Here is a 15,582-nt window from a genome sequence, read left to right on the forward strand (position 1 = left end):
ATTGGTTTATCCATAACAACGGAAATAAGTCGTTACACCCCAAGGACGAGATAAGATGCATGAAAGTCTTTTTAACTTTAATTCGTTCTACCAATATGGATTGTGGTGAGATAATTGGGTCCCTCCACTCTCAATCAGAGATTATGGGTTCGAGCTTACGGAAATGACAAAAATCTTTGGAGCACCACCCAAACAATGAGTCTTATGATGTATGGATTTAAAATTAGTCAAACCCAATACAATTACTAAACATCGGATGAGAGACGAATAAAAAAATACTTTAGTTCACTCTCCTGAAATGATCATAGTGACGTTCATAAATAAGAATGTTGTCGAATTCTATTTTCATTAGAGAAAATTAGTTGACGTCCTGAAACATGGAAAATATGACCTTTACTTATTAAGATTAATTAATTCAAAGTTGCAAATTTGTTGAGAAAATATGACCTTTACTTGTTGGGTCATGATTTTGATTTTTGACATTAATAAAACTATAGCCTAGTGTCATGACCCACCACTTAATCATCCAGAAGGGGGAAAATCTAGAGTCTTGGAGAGGTTAATAGAAAGCTCTAAAATGTCCAAGAGAATTCTTAGAAATACTTAGAAAAATCTTGAAGATTGTATAGAAGTCTTGATAGTCCTTAGAATACTCTAGATTGTAAAAAATTCTAGAAGAAGGACTAGTTTGTAAATATAAAAGGACTTGTATAATAATTTTTATTCTCAATCCCCTTAGGAGTAGTATAAATAGAAGGGGTCATTCATTTGTAAAACAAGCAACAAGCAATCTTTCAAAGCAATACAAAACCTTCTTCATAAAAGCTCTCTTGTCTTTTTCATAATCTAGCGTTTCCTTAGCGATCTAGTATAAAAGGCTTACTTGAGCTTGCAATATAGTGAAAGATTCATGAGTAAGTTGTCAAGTGCAACACAGAGGTCTTAGTTGAAGTATAAGTCCGTGACAACGTGGTATCATAACAAGGTTGCTACTAAGGGAAATGACAAGTGAGGGAGACATCAATGCCACTAACGCCGCCAACGTCAAGCAAGATGATGGAAAGAAGTCCCGCAAGGGAAGGAAAAACTCTACAAAGAATGAGAAGGTGCCACTCGAGCCTACACCAAGTGAGGCCCTAACATCCTACTCACCCTTGGCCATAATGTTGAGTAATGATGAGTGAGGTGAGAAGCCTACAGACATCACGCCCACTATGGAGTGGATTGCAAGGGTAGATGCTACACGTCAGGCGGTAGAGATCTTGGGCAAGCATTTGAAAAAGTTCGATGGCAAGTTCAAGACTATGGAGGAATTTACCCTTGAGGAGAATGACAATATCTGGAAAGAGTTGGATGCGCGCATGGTGGCCGAGTAAGAGATGAAGGAGACAATCACTTCCTTGGAGTGTCGGCTCATGGACGCATTAAGAACGATAGAGACCATGAGGGCCGAGATGAAAGCGCTCAAGGGAGATATTAAGGGTGGAGGATGTGCGATGTCCATTGGGGTCAGAGAGGCCAAGTTGAGGCTCACAAGCCACCTATGTTCAGAGGCGTCCACGATGCACAAAAGGTGGAAAACTTTCTTTTGGACTTAGAGAATTATTTCAAGTGCAACAAAGTGAAGAGTAACGAGATGAGGATCAACACTACCGTGCAATACCTCTCAGAGATAGCCATGCTGTAGTGGAAGCGGAAGGAGTCGGAGATAGGGAAGGGGCTATGCACTATGGTTACTTAGGATCAGTTCCGAGATGAGTTCAAGAAAGCCTTCTTCCCCAACAACATCATCTATGGGGAGAAGCACAAGTTTAAAGAGCTGAAGCAGGCAGGCGGATAGCATAAGAGCATATGTGAAGGAGTTCACTACTCTCACGCTTCAGATTCCCAACCTCACAGATGAAGACATGTTGTTCCACTTCATAGATGGGCTATAAAATTGGACCAAGACGGAGTTGGAACACCGACAAGTCAGAACTATCAATGAATCCATCACGCAAGCAAAACCTTTGACAGACTTCAAGCATGACAAGTATGACCGAGGAAAAGGAGAGGAGACAAGAGGTAGTCATGACCAAGGTGGGGGAAATGCAAAGAGCAACAACCCCATCCCAAGAACCATGACACCTATAAGTCCAATAGAAAGAAGGCTGGATGAGGAAGCGATGCCGACAGAAAGGCACAGACTAAAAAGTGAAATGGATGCTACATATATGGAAGGTCGCATACCTATGCAAGATATCCCGAACTGGAGAACCTTGGTGCCATCTTATAGGAATGAAAGGAGAAAGATGCACAAGGGAAAGAACAAAGTTTAGACACGACGCAATTGGGCCTGATTAGACTATGCGAAGCTATCGCAAAGCAATTAGGAAAGCCAAAGGAGTACGATGCGCAATATGTAGACATCACAATTAGTGGATGACCCGCTCGTGCTATGGTCAACACAGGTGTAGAGGCCAATATTATGACCAAGTCAGCACCTATAAAGTTGGGACTAAGTTACGGTCCAAGTAACGCCCGCCTCAAGACGGTCAATGCATCACTGACACCAGTATGCAGAGTCGCTCATGGAATAGACATCACGTTGGAAAAGTGGCAAGGTAAAACCAACTGCATTGTTTCTACCTTAGATATATTTGATATAATCCTTGGGCAGGAGTTCTTTCGGCGATGCCACACGGTGATCGACCCCAACCTCTAACAACTCTTAGTTATAGAACAAGAGGGATCTTGTATGGTTCCCCTAGTTAAGGTGCCAAAGACGGAAGGACCAGCCTAATTATCATCCACGCAACTTATGAAAGGCATAGAGGTAGGAATACCGACGTTCGTAGACATAATTGCAAGTTTGAGCGAAGACAATGATGCTAGAGAGGCGTTGCCACCTTGCATGGAGAAGGATGTGATGCTGAAAAAATTGCCAAGGCACTTACCTCCAAGGTGCCAAGAGAAAGGAGGCCAATGTTGACTAAACCAGGAAGAAACAGGGACAACAGGCCACTGCCATGTTTCTTATCCATTGGAAGGGACACTTTTTGGAGGAGGCCACATAAGAACGGTATGAAAACTTGTGGCAGTTTGAAGATAAAATTCGGGAGCTTTTGTAGAAGTAGTACGCCACTATCGTCGCCACATCAGGTAGGGGAGAATGTCATGACCCGCCACTTGATCATCCAGAAGGAGGAAAAAATCTAGAGTCTTGGAGAGGTTAATAGAAGGCTTTAGAATGTCCAAGAGAATTCTTGGAAAGACTTAGAGAAATCTTGAAGATTGTAGAGAAGTCTTGATAGTCCTTAGAATACTCTAGATTGTAGAGAATTCTAAAGAAGGACTAGTTTGTAAATATGAAAGGACTTGTGTAATAATTTTTATTCTCAAGCCCCTTTGGAGTAGTATAAATAGAAGGGGTCATTCATTTGTAAATCAAGCAACAAGCAATCTTTCAAAGCAATACAACACCTTCTTCATAAAAGCTCTCTTGTCTTTCTCATAATCTAGCGTTTTCTTAGCGATCTAGTCTAAAAGGCTTACTTGAGCTTGCAAGATAGTAAAAGATTCCTGAGTAAGTCGTCAAGTGCAGCACATAGGTCTTAGTTAAAGTATAAGTCTGTGACACTAGCCTATATGTGAGAAGATTGGATAGAAGTAGCTTTCACTTCTTTAATTTAAAGATGATATTCTCTTATTTGAAAGCTATTTCCAATTTCTCTTCTTCATTCCTTTCTTTACATCAATAGCCCATACGACTCCCTCTTCTATTTTATATTATTAATTATTATTATTATATATAAATATATAGGCATAGAGGACTCTCGGAGAGTCATAGTTCCATTTTCCCACCAACATGGGTTGTGGTGCAAGGAGACTGTTTCGTCCTTAATCAGAGTTTTTGGGTTCGAGCGCTGGATATGCATGTCACGACCTAGCCCCGTAGGCCGTGACTAGTGTCCGAATTGGACACTCGTATACACACATATTATCTTTTGTCAATCGACAATTAAACACGATATAGAATTTATATGGGTAGCACGTTGTCTCAAACTGTCACTTATATATATACCAAAATTAGCTATTTCTTGGGGAGTCTTAATTGTCAAAAATAAGATAACATAATACGTAAGCCGACAAGGCTTTCACTCCGAATGTAAATGTCCAAAAACATATGCCATACTAGTACATCAGACAATATCTACATACAACCCACTCATGTGTCTACAGACCTCTAAGAGGATTAACAATAGCATATGACGAGACAGGGCCCCGCCGTACCCCCAAAATACACAAATATATACATTATAAGGATTAGTACCAAAAGTTTAGGCTCCGAGACAATGGAGCACGTTGAGTAGAATCCTAAGGTGGCGGCTCTCCAAAATAAGTATCTGTACCTGCGGGCACGAAACGCAGCCCCCCGAAGAAGGGGGTCAGTACGAAATATGTACCGAGTATATAAAGCATAAAATATCGTAAAGGAGATCACATCTGAAATAAAGATTCAGGAGTCAAGTGTCATAATCAATAAATCACTATACCTGTGTTATAAAATAAAGACATGCATATCATCATCATATATCGTACCTGGCCCGTTATGGGACTCGGTATCACAATTATATCAATATATCGTCATATGTATATATATACCATACCCGGCCCTCTAGCAAGGAACTCGGTGAATAGAGTAGTGTACACTGATACCGTACCCGGCCCATTATGGGACTCGGTGCCATAATCATATCGTCATATCATTATAATATCATATTATCATATCACGTACCCGGCCCTCTAGTAAGGGACTCGGTGAATAATATAGTGGAATCCATACATGATAACATGCCCGGCCTATCGTAGGACTCGGTGAATAATACCATAACAGCATGCACGAATAAGATATCATTAGCAACCTTGTGAAATTTAATCATTATCGGAGACTTAATAGAATAAGCAAAACAGACCATCATTTGAAAACCAAGACAATAGTCATTATAAATCACACTAATTATGGATTATACTAAAATATGAATTATACCACAACATGAGTTATACCAACTAGGATGGCTGGAATTGTACACATGAGTCAAGACATAACAATATAAATTTTGAAAATCAAGAACGGTAGCCATCCGAGTATATCTACGAATAAGAGTTTCTTTGGAATTTAAGCATACGTCATTCGTTCGTTTCATATGGATCATGCCAAAAGAAGAAAATGTAACTTTACATACCTTTAGCGTTTATACGTATATGTTGTCCAATATTGTCTCAACCTATATTAAAACGTTAAGCACTATGATTAAGCTATGGACAAGAATAAAACGTAGTCTATCGTTAGTAGGTTATTTCTAAAAACAATTGGACAGCACCTCCCCTATACCACTCACTTTTCCCACTTTCAAACCAGCCATATAATCATCAACCAACATCAACAATCCAAAATATTGACACAAAATAAGATTTATTATTCATGTTACCAAAGCAGTAAATTCGGAAAGTCAAGTACCTCACGTTGTATCTAAAATTTGAAAATGAAAACAGCAAAACTGGACTTTATAACCTTCATGAAACATTTAGATCTATGTCTTAAGTTTCCAATGCAAAAGAAATCAACTCAAAATTCATTTTCTACAAAGAGATATCATCCAAATACGAACAGCTATACATGAAGGAATTTTCAATCCAGAATCTGGACAGAATTTGTCTTAAGATTCATGCTCAGTTTTCGACATCATAACAGCAGATATAGACTAAGACATAAACATAAGAGTTGTAGGTACGTGTATTAGCTTTCCAAAACATGTTTAATATCTAAATTCGAAGGTCTACACAATGAGATATTCCAGAATTACTACCAGCTACTCAATTCCAAAAACGGGTTTGAACATTCAAAATCTTCATACACATTTTTCCTCCAAATTCAAGAACAACAACTCATCAACAACATCAAAACAATATCAACCATTATTATACATCATCACTAACCTAATTTCATCCATTTAATCTACCTAAAACAACCCTTTAACCCATAAATCTCAACAAATCACCAAACTAGTTTATAACACTATTTTCTCCGTTCTAATCCGTTAAAACTCTAACTAAACTTGTTAACAATGAAAAGGAGACTTTAATATTACCTTAAATTTGCAGCACCACATAAAATCTTCTCCTTATTGGTTGATTTCTAGCTCAAATTGAAGCCAACGCGACGTACAACAATTTTCTCTTCATGAGCTTCGGATTTCGGGACTTAATTTTGGTCGGATTTGGGATTTTTCTCAAGAACTCCCTTTCTCTCTCTCTTTGGAAATTTCCAGAATTATGTTGATCTTTGTATGAAGGAATAGTTACAAAAATCAGATTTAATTTTGTGGGTATTGGGCCTGACCCGAATTAGAATTGGGTTGGGCCGAATTCACTATTTAGTTTGGCCTGTCAGATTTAAAACGTCTATATCTTATTACTCCGATATCACATTTCGTCCCACGACCTATGGTTGGAAAGATAATTCAATTATCTACAACTTTCATGTTGAGAGTTTTCCCAAATTCTCAAATTATAAAGAGGTTATGGCCTCCCGAAGTCAGCTTACCCGAAACGTAACTTTAAGAAAAACATATTTGATGGCTTCTATTTTGATTCGGCTTAAGGGTCCTTCTTGAGATGTATTTTACTACACATAATTTATTCATATAACTTGGCATCTACAACAAATCATGTCCTTTTAAAATTCAAAATTAAAAGCCCTTGAATTTATAATCGTTAGCTTACGAATAATCCAAAATGCAAAAATACGGAATGTAACATTCTTCCCCCCTTTAGAACATTCGTCCTCGAATGTTAAACCCGCCTCATAAAGTCTTATAAGAAATTTGGGGGAATAGTCTTTTTTTTTTTTTGCAACAACAAATAGTTTCATATGTCAATCAATATAATTTATCGAGAGGTTTAGATTACCTGTAGGCGTAGAAAACAAGTGAGGATACTTATCCTTCATCTCTTCCTCGGCTTCCCAGGTCATCTCTTCTCTATTGTTATTTCGCCACAATACTTTGACGGAAGCCACATCCTTAGTACGTAACCTTCTGACTTGGCGATCAAGTATAGCTATAGGGTTTTCCTCGTAAGAAAGCTCCTCCGTCACCTGGATATCATCCATGGGAAATACTTTAGAAGGATCACCAATGCATTTGCGAAGCATCGACATGTGAAAAACAGGGTGCACTGCTTCCAAATCAGATGGTAGGTCCAACTCATATGCAACCTTGCCTATTCTACGAGTAACCTGATAAGGGCCAATGTAGCGCGGGCTAAGCTTTCCTTTCTTACCGAATCTCATTACCCCCTTCATGGGTGACACCTTCAAAAACACCCAATCACTAACCTGAAACTCTAAGGGTCGACGTCGATTATCTGCATATGATTTCTGTCGACTCTGGGCTGCTAATAACCTTTCCCGAATAAGCTTCACTTTATCAACAGCTTGTTGAATCATATCGGGTCCGATTAACTTAGCCTCACCAACATCAAACCAGCCAATAGGTGACCTACACTTCCTGCCATATAAAGCCTCATACGGTGCCATCTGAATGCTAGAATGGTAGCTGTTATTATAGGCAAACTCAATAAGTGGCAGATGGTCATCCCAACTACCTCTAAAGTCAATAATACAGGCCCGTAACATATCTTCTAGCGTCTGAATAGTGCGTTCAGCCTGCCCATCAGTCTGAGGGTGAAATGCTGTACTAAGATTTATTTGTGTTCCCAATCCCTTCTGAAATGATCTCCAGAAGCTAGCTGTAAACTGAGCCCCTCTGTCTGAGATAATAGATATGGGAATCCCATGAAGTCTTACTATCTCTTTGATATATAACCTTGCATAGTCCTCCGCTGAATATGTAGTTCTAACCGGAAGAAAGTGGGCTGATTTTGTCAGCCTATCTACAATCACCCATATGGAATCATACTTCCGTGGAGTGCGAGGTAAGCCTGTAATAAAATCCATATTAATTGCTTCCCACTTCCAAGTCGGGATTTCTATCTCTTGTAATAGTCCGCCAGGCTTCTGATGCTCAATTTTAACTTGTTGGCAGTTTGGGCACTGGGCTACAAACTTTGCTATATCCTTCTTCATTCCATTCCACCAGTATAAACATCTAAGGTCATGATACATCTTTGTCGACCCTGGATGCACAGAATACCGGGCATAGTGTGCCTCTCCCAAAACCTGTTGTCGTAGCCCTATAATCTCAGGTACGCATAATCTGCCTCTATATCTTAGCACTCCATCAGGTGTGACCTCGAATGGGGTCCTTTCCTTTTGAAGGGTTTCATCTCGGTACTGTGCCAGAATAGGGTCTTCATACTGGCGTTGCTTTACCGCTTCTATGATAGAGGATTCAGCAACTCCTCGAATAAAAACTCTACCATCACTAGAATCAGCCAAACGAACTCCAAGGTTAGCTAACTGGCAAATATCACGGATTATCTTTTCTCGTTCTGGTTGTACATCTGCCAGGCTACCCATGGATTTACGGCTAAGTGCATCTGCTACAACATTTGCTTTCCCTGGGTGGTATAGAATATTAACATCATAATCTTTCAGCAACTCTAGCCACCTTCTCTGTCGCAAATTCAGGTCCTTCTGCTTAAAGATATATTGGAGACTTTTGTGGTCCGTATAGATATCAATATGTACACCATATAAATAATGCCTCCATAGTTTCAAAGCATGAATTACTGCTGCTAATTCCAGATCATGAGTTGGATAATTTCTTTCGTGCTTCCTTAACTGTCGGGAGGCATAAGCTATGACTCTACCATGTTGCATCAATACACATCCTAACCCAACACCAGAAGCATCACAATAAATAACATAGCCATCTGGTCCTTCAGGAAGGGTTAGAACTGGGGCCGTAGTCAACTTGTCTTTCAGCAACTGAAAGCTTTGTTCACAGGCATCGGTCCACTGGAACTTAACGGCCTTTTGAGTTAGCCTTGTTAAAGGTGCTGAAATTGAAGCAAATTTCTCAACGAATCTCCTGTAATATCCTGCTAGCCCAAGAAAACTACGTACCTCAGTAGGTGTCGTAGGTCTAGGCCAAGTCTTTACGGCCTCGATTTTCTGTGTATCTACTCGAATACCATCAGCTCCAATAATGTGCCCCAAGAATGCTACTGAAGTCAACCAGAATTCACATTTAGAAAATTTAGCATACAACTTCTGGTGCTGGAGCACCCCAAGTACCTTCCTCAAATGATCTACGTGCTCCCCTTCCGATCGTGAGTAGACCAGAATATCATCAATAAATACAATCACAAACAGGTCTAGGAATGGCTTGAACACTCGGTTCATAAGATCCATAAACACTGCTGGGGCATTGGTCAGCCCAAAAGACATCACCCGAAACTCATAATGCCCGTATCGGGTCCTAAACGCAGTCTTTGGAATATCTGCCTCCTTTACCCGTACCTGGTGATAGCCTGACCGCAAGTCTATTTTTGAAAAACACTTAGCACCTTGCAATTGGTCAAATAAATCATCAATCCTGGGGAGAGGATATCTATTCTTTATTGTCACCTTGTTCAACTGCCTATAATCAATACACATTCGTAGTGACCCATCTTTCTTTCTCACGAATAATACCGGTGCTCCCCAAGGTGATATACTGGGCCTAATGAAGCCTTTTTCTAATAGGTCTCGCAGTTGCTCCTTCAACTCCTTCAGTTCTGCGGGTGCCATTCTGTAGGGAGGAATAGATATAGGCTGGGTATCTGGCAATATATCTATATTGAAATCTATCTCCCGCTCAGGAGGAAGACCTGGAAGTTCATCTGGGAATACATCTGTAAATTCGTTAACTACCAGAACTGACTGAAGAGTCGATTCCTCTGCTTCCAAGTTATGGACACGAACCAGATGATAAATATAACCCTTTCTAACCATTTTCCTTGCCTTGAGGTATGAAATAAACTTACCCCTCGGTGATGCTGTATTGCCCATCCATTCTATGACTGGTTCTCCTGGGAATTGGAATTGAACTACTTTTTCTCTACAATCAACATTAGCATAACAAGAAGCTAGCCAATCCATGCCCATAATAACATCAAATTCTGTCATAGCTAACTCTACCAAATCTGCCTTGGTGTGTCGACTATATATAATCACCGAACAATCTCTATATACTTTGTTGGCTATAACAGAATCTCCTACCGGTGTAGCTACCTCAAATGGTTCTATTGATTCAGATTTTATTCCGATTCTACTAGCAACAAAGAGAGATATATATGATAAGGTGGAACCTGGATCTATCAATGCATATACATCCTGCGAGAAAATCGATAATATACCTGTAACTACATTTGGCGACGCCTCCTGGTCCTGTCTACTAGCCAAGGCATATATGCGGTTCGAAGGACCGCTAGAACTGAAAGATCCACCACGGCCTCTACCACGGCCTGCTGTTATCTGAATACCCTGCCCCACAGGGCGCATAGCTACAGAAGAAGATGAGCCAACAACTGACCCAGTAGGCTGAGCTGCACCACTTAAATTACCCCTAAATGGACACTCCCTCATAATATGGCCTTGACGGCCGCAAGTATAGCATGCACCTGTAGAAAAACGACATTCTCCAAAATGTGACCTACCACAACGAGGACACCGAGGCAAAGGTGGTCTCGACTGACGCGAACCCCTGTTTATCTGTGAACTTGAAACCCTGGAGCTTTGACCGGATCCTGAATACCCTGCGCTATCGAATCTACTACCTTTGAATTGTGGGGGTGCACTCCGGGATGGCTGAGAAGGATATCTACTGTACTGCTGAGGCTGCCCGCCTTGAAATTCCCCAGAATAACTAGCCGATCTAGCTCTTTTACGCTGGCCTCTATCATGATCTCTATCGGGCTGACGCCCTCTGTGCCGATCTTCTACCCCTTGTGCATATGCCTGTACCCGAGCAATGTCCATACCTGGCTGAGAAGCCATTGCCATACAGCTATCAATCAAATAACGATCCAGCCCCATCACATACCGATGCACTCTATCAGCCATGTCAGCTACAATAGCTGGTGCATGTCTCGCCAACGAGTCAAACTCAAGGCTATAATCTCTGATGCTCCTGCCATTCTGCCTCAATTGTAAAAACCTGTCTACTCTGGCTCGTCTCATCTCTGGAGGTAGAAAGTGGCCAAGGAAGGCCTCCACAAATTCACCCCACACCGCTGGAGGAGCACCCTCGCCCCTAGATAACTCCCATGACTCATACCAATTAACATCTACATCACGCAGCCGATAGGAAGCTAACTCAACAGACTCTGTCTCAGAAGCCTTAATTATTCTCAACGTACGCTGCACCTGTCGGATAAACTCCTGCGGGTCATCCCCGGACCTTGACCCATAGAACTCTGGAGGATTACAAGTCAAGAAATCACGAGCCCTTAAACTATCATGTCTATCAGCATAGTCAACCCCTAACCCATGCCTGCGAGCCTGCCCTGTCGCTATTCTGGTCAGCAACTGAACTGCATCTCTCATAGCCCTGTCCTCTGCCCCTGGCTGAAGAGCTGGAGGCTCAGGTACTGGAGCCTCTGGAGCTGGTGGTGAAGCAACCCCCCGATCCATAGTGTCAGTTGCTGCTTCTCTCTTCTCATATGGCGGTGTAGTAGAGCTCGCCGACTGGAGCACAACCTCAGGCATAGACTGGGCACGGGCCCTAGTAATCCTCGGGGTCCGACTAGTCTCTCCTACTACTGACTTTCCCTTTTGGGCAGCTGTCGCTTTTCTTGGAGGCATCGCTGTAAATATAATAGTATGTTAGGGAGAAATTATCCTGATAATACAGCTCTATCGCACGATTTAAAGTAAAAGAAATGATAACATCCTAAATGTCCTGTAGCCTCCTGTTTATAGATGTGGTGCACAACACACCGATAAACAAGACTCTACTAGACACGGTCTGTAGACATTCCAAGGATGAACTGCTCTGATACCACTTTTGTCACGACCTAGCCCCGTAGGCCGTGACTAGTGTCCGAATTGGACACTCGTATACACACATATTATCTTTTGTCAATCGACAATTAAACACGATATAGAATTTATATGGGTAGCACGTTGTCTCAAACTGTCACTTATATATATACCAAAATTAGCTATTTCTTGGGGAGTCTTAATTGTCAAAAATAAGATAACATAATACGTAAGCCGACAAGGCTTTCACTCCGAATGTAAATGTCCAAAAACATATGCCATACTAGTACATCAGACAATATCTACATACAACCCACTCATGTGTCTACAGACCTCTAAGAGGATTAACAATAGCATATGACGAGACAGGGCCCCGCCGTACCCCCAAAATACACAAATATATACATTATAAGGATTAGTACCAAAAGTTTAGGCTCCGAGACAATGGAGCACTTCAACCCGTTGAGTAGAATCCTAAGGTGGCGGCTCTCCAAAATAAGTATCTGTACCTGCGGGCACGAAACGCAGCCCCCCGAAGAAGGGGGTCAGTACGAAATATGTACCGAGTATATAAAGCATAAAATATCGTAAAGGAGATCACATCTGAAATAAAGATTCAGGAGTCAAGTGTCATAATCAATAAATCACTATACCTGTGTTATAAAATAAAGACATGCATATCATCATCATATATCGTACCTGGCCCGTTATGGGACTCGGTATCACAATTATATCAATATATCGTCATATGTATATATATACCATACCCGGCCCTCTAGCAAGGAACTCGGTGAATAGAGTAGTGTACACTGATACCGTACCCGGCCCATTATGGGACTCGGTGCCATAATCATATCGTCATATCATTATAATATCATATTATCATATCACGTACCCGACCCTCTAGTAAGGGACTCGGTGAATAATATAGTGGAATCCATACATGATAACATGCCCGGCCTATCGTAGGACTCGGTGAATAATACCATAACAGCATGCACGAATAAGATATCATTAGCAACCTTGTGAAATTTAATCATTATCGGAGACTTAATAGAATAAGCAAAACAGACCATCATTTGAAAACCAAGACAATAGTCATTATAAATCACACTAATTATGGATTATACTAAAATATGAATTATACCACAACATGAGTTATACCAACTAGGATGGCTGGAATTGTACACATGAGTCAAGACATAACAATATAAATTTTGAAAATCAAGAACGGTAGCCATCCGAGTATATCTACGAATAAGAGTTTCTTTGGAATTTAAGCATACGTCATTCGTTCGTTTCATATGGATCATGCCAAAAGAAGAAAATGTAACTTTACATACCTTTAGCGTTTATACGTATATGTTGTCCAATATTGTCTCAACCTATATTAAAACGTTAAGCACTATGATTAAGCTATGGACAAGAATAAAACGTAGTCTATCGTTAGTAGGTTATTTCTAAAAACAATTGGACAGCACCTCCCCTATACCACTCACTTTTCCCACTTTCAAACCAGCCATATAATCATCAACCAACATCAACAATCCAAAATATTGACACAAAATAAGATTTATTATTCATGTTACCAAAGCAGTAAATTCGGAAAGTCAAGTACCTCACGTTGTATCTAAAATTTGAAAATGAAAACAGCAAAACTGGACTTTATAACCTTCATGAAACATTTAGATCTATGTCTTAAGTTTCCAATGCAAAAGAAATCAACTCAAAATTCATTTTCTACAAAGAGATATCATCCAAATACGAACAGCTATACATGAAGGAATTTTCAATCCAGAATCTGGACAGAATTTGTCTTAAGATTCATGCTCAGTTTTCGACATCATAACAGCAGATATAGACTAAGACATAAACATAAGAGTTGTAGGTACGTGTATTAGCTTTCCAAAACATGTTTAATATCTAAATTCGAAGGTCTACACAATGAGATATTCCAGAATTACTACCAGCTACTCAATTCCAAAAACGGGTTTGAACATTCAAAATCTTCATACACATTTTTCCTCCAAATTCAAGAACAACAACTCATCAACAACATCAAAACAATATCAACCATTATTATACATCATCACTAACCTAATTTCATCCATTTAATCTACCTAAAACAACCCTTTAACCCATAAATCTCAACAAATCACCAAACTAGTTTATAACACTATTTTCTCCGTTCTAATCCGTTAAAACTCTAACTAAACTTGTTAACAATGAAAAGGAGACTTTAATATTACCTTAAATTTGCAGCACCACATAAAATCTTCTCCTTATTGGTTGATTTCTAGCTCAAATTGAAGCCAACGCGACGTACAACAATTTTCTCTTCATGAGCTTCGGATTTCGGGACTTAATTTTGGTCGGATTTGGGATTTTTCTCAAGAACTCCCTTTCTCTCTCTCTTTGGAAATTTCCAGAATTATGTTGATCTTTGTATGAAGGAATAGTTACAAAAATCAGATTTAATTTTGTGGGTATTGGGCCTGACCCGAATTAGAATTGGGTTGGGCCGAATTCACTATTTAGTTTGGCCTGTCAGATTTAAAACGTCTATATCTTATTACTCCGATATCACATTTCGTCCCACGACCTATGGTTGGAAAGATAATTCAATTATCTACAACTTTCATGTTGAGAGTTTTCCCAAATTCTCAAATTATAAAGAGGTTATGGCCTCCCGAAGTCAGCTTACCCGAAACGTAACTTTAAGAAAAACATATTTGATGGCTTCTATTTTGATTCGGCTTAAGGGTCCTTCTTGAGATGTATTTTACTACACATAATTTATTCATATAACTTGGCATCTACAACAAATCATGTCCTTTTAAAATTCAAAATTAAAAGCCCTTGAATTTATAATCGTTAGCTTACGAATAATCCAAAATGCAAAAATACGGAATGTAACAATGCAGAAAATCCTATTGGAAGCGTCACCCCTGAATGGGCCCTGTAGTGCGTGATTCAAATTTAGTGGGGCTCCAACGCGGGCTTGAACACTGGATGAAAAATTAAAAAAAAAATAGTTCCATTTTTCTTTATGAATTATAAAGAAATGCAATCACAATAGAATTAATCAAATGAAAACAATAAAAAATAACTCTTAATTATGTGATATCTAAATTTATCAGTATAAAAGGATGAGGGGGGCGAGGAGGAGGAGGAGAAAGGGGGGGGGGGGGAATATGGAAAACTTAAGTAAATGTACTCTTCGGTCAACTAGTTTATCAATATGGTCGAAGTATATACTATCTATATAATATACACTACAGTTGTATATGTTGTCTATAGGTACATATATTATATGCATTTCGATTATCTTGCAAATGGATCTAGTCGTAAATACAAATATTATGACATATTTATTTCGTATGTTGCTTGTGGTTGATTGGATTGTTTTACATTATCGGAAGAAAACACAATACACATGAGTGAAACGTTTCTCTGAATTTCAAAAGTAAAACATTATTCCATAAAATGGAATATGAAAAATTTATTTTTGTTTGGAATAAGTAATGGAAATTCTCAAGCGGAATATAAACTTAAAGAATTAGAAAAAAAAGATACTCCAATGAGCATAATTCTTTTAGTTCAATATGACCATG

The 15,582-nt window shown here is 39.5% G+C and overlaps 2 long non-coding RNA genes across 2 annotated transcripts; both read right to left on the reverse strand.

Annotated features, from left to right (window-relative positions):
- Positions 1-4,034: 4,034 nt before the first annotated feature.
- On the reverse strand, positions 4,035-6,472 carry LOC129904687 (uncharacterized). The gene is made up of 3 exons (XR_008770472.1): positions 6,132-6,472; positions 5,226-5,267; positions 4,035-4,391 (listed from the first exon to the last, which is right to left on the reverse strand). It is a non-coding gene; the product is annotated as an uncharacterized LOC129904687 (long non-coding RNA).
- Positions 6,473-12,112: 5,640 nt separating this feature from the next.
- On the reverse strand, positions 12,113-14,558 carry LOC129903129 (uncharacterized). The gene is made up of 3 exons (XR_008770208.1): positions 14,218-14,558; positions 13,312-13,353; positions 12,113-12,477 (listed from the first exon to the last, which is right to left on the reverse strand). It is a non-coding gene; the product is annotated as an uncharacterized LOC129903129 (long non-coding RNA).
- Between the last annotated feature and the right edge of the window lie 1,024 nt (positions 14,559-15,582).

Source organism: Solanum dulcamara, chromosome 9, assembly GCF_947179165.1.
Source record: "Solanum dulcamara chromosome 9, daSolDulc1.2, whole genome shotgun sequence".
In the NCBI taxonomy this organism is placed as follows: domain Eukaryota; kingdom Viridiplantae; phylum Streptophyta; class Magnoliopsida; order Solanales; family Solanaceae; genus Solanum; species Solanum dulcamara.